Source organism: Diabrotica virgifera, chromosome 4 (genome assembly GCF_917563875.1).
Source record: "Diabrotica virgifera virgifera chromosome 4, PGI_DIABVI_V3a".
Classification (NCBI taxonomy): Eukaryota; Metazoa; Arthropoda; class Insecta; order Coleoptera; family Chrysomelidae; genus Diabrotica; species Diabrotica virgifera.
In genome coordinates, this window is record NC_065446.1 from 11,050,118 (window position 1) to 11,052,813 (window position 2,696).

Here is a 2,696-nt window from a genome sequence, read left to right on the forward strand (position 1 = left end):
TGTTTAATATAGTTCCTTTAAACGTAACCGTAGATAGGTAGTTGAGTAATAGGCTATTGATTATGTATTATAGAAAGGAACTACAACGTTAACGGGGTTTTATTATTTCATATGGTCAATGAATCTCTATATATGAAAAAACCGTGGAGTGCTACCATTTAAAGGGGTGCGTTTTTGAGAAATGGGTGAATTAGTCCCTGGGCACAGGTTACATTAGGGTAAGTTCTATGCACTTTTGGTACAAACACGTTTACATAAAAATTGTTTCTGGTTAAATTTCCTATCTAAATATAACTTTTTAAAGTCAAAGATACTTTTTTTTACAAAAATATATTCAAAAGAAAAAGCACAAAGAAACCCAAAAGAAAGAAATTTTGTTTTTTGTCCCATAACTTTTGTCTACGGGGATATAGGTATAGGCATTGCTTCACAGAAAAAAAACTTACATATTTTCTCTTTAAAATGATGTTTGGTAGAGGTCATTAGGATTTAGAGTTTTCGAAATATGATTTTTCCAATTTCGCCACTCATAGCAATTTTGGGCAATTTTCCTGGTTATTTCGCAAATATTGTTCTGTAACTTTTTTATACGCAACTTTAGGCATATGCAATCGTACATGTAAGAGGAATAGAAATTAATTACCTTTAAAATGTTCTACTGTATAATGTTGTACGACTTCTTTTAAAGAGGTTATCTTTTTCAAGGTTTTATACTTTTAACGAGTTTTTATATTTTTTACGATTATTTTTTAAATTTCCCATTATAACTTTTTTTTCTACATTTAGGTATATATTATATTATAATAAAAAAGAAAGCTTATTATGTTTACTTTAAAATGGTGTATTATAAAAAATTCTAGGATTACTTTTGAATAAGATGCTTTTTCAAAATGTAATAAGTACTTGTAACGATTTTTGATTTTAGGATTATTTTTTAAATTTCTCATTATAACTTTTTTATGTGATTGTGTGTTACGATTAAATCTTATTTTTTATAGGTAATACTTTGGATCCACTTGACTCGGCCGGGCAAACTTTAAATATTTACTGTCAAAGCTCCTGTACCACAAGCTGTGCTTGAAAAAATAGCATGTAAATGTACCAAAGGATGTACAAAAAACTGCGGTTGTAGGAAGATAAGAATTAGTTGTTCAATATTCTTCAAAGATGCATGTGAATGGATACTAATTGTGGGAAGATAACTGAGGTGTCAGAGGAAGATATTGAAGCTAATGCTAACGAAGAGATGGACTTTGATTTTGAAAACTTTTTAAATGTCAACGTTTAAATAATTTTAACTAAAGTGATGTTTTCTAAGACTAATGTTTATGTAATTTTTGTAAAAGAAATAATTTTAAATAATACAGGTAAAAAAATATCAAAGAATCACTGGGTTTCCATTATTTAAATATAGATGATACACCATTTTAAAGAACAGAAAGTATGCCCTCTTTATTGAGCAATATATAGTATATTCATGTACAAGAAAAAAAAGTTATAATGAGAAATTTAAAAAATAATCCTAAAATCAAAAATCGTTGCAAGTACTTATTACATTTTGAAAAATACTATTTGTAGTTTTTTGTATCTTAGAATTTTTTGAAAAAAACCATTAAAGTAAATAACCTTTTTTATTATATAATATAATAATATATACCTAAATGTAGAAGAAAAAAAGTTATAATGAGAAATTTTAAAAATAATCGTAAAAAATGATATTTTTTTATATTAGGTATTATATAATATATAATATAATATTATATAATATATAATATATTATATAATAATATTATTTTATTTTTATATTATATTATAAAAAATCGTTAAAAGTATAAAACCTTGAAAAACCATAATCTCTTTAAAAGAAAGTCGTTCAACGTTATACAGTATCCCATTTTAAAGGTAATTGATTTCTATTTCCATTACGTGTACCATTGCATATACCTAAAGTTACGTAGAAAAAAGTTACAGAACAATATTTGCAAAATAACAAGGAAAATTGCCCAAAATTGCTGTGAGTGGCGAAATTTGAAAAATCATATTTCGAAAACTATAAATCCTAATTACCTCTACTAAACAACATTTTAAAGAAGAAATATGTAGGTTTTTTTTCTGTAAAGCAATGTCTATACCTATATCCTCGTGGACAAAAGTTATGGGGCAAAAAACAAAATTTCTTTCTTTTGGGTTTCTTTGCGCTTTTTCTTTTGAATATATTTTTGTAAAAAAAAGTATCATTGACTTTAAAAAGTGATATTTAGATAGAAAATTTAACCAGGAACAATTTTTATGTAGGTATGTTTGTACCAAAAGTGCATAGAACTCATCCTAATGTAACCTGTGCCCAGGGACTAATTCACTCATTTCTCAAAAACGCACCCCTTTAAATGGTTTTTTCCCACTCCGCGGTTTTTTCATATATAGATGTCCATTGACCATATGAAATAATAAAATCCTGTTAACGTTGTAGTTCCTTTTAGCTATCTTATTTTGAATATAATCAATAGCCTATAATGAACAAGCATTAAAATAACCTTGAAATTACTATGGAATTTAAGGACACACTCGAAGTGAAGGCAGATGAACAGATAAATGATATTCAAGAACATATTAAAGATGATTAGAGAAAGTGTACAACTATATTAAAAGAGGTGGAAGTACAAGGTATTTGAAGACAAAAACTAAACAAAGAAAAA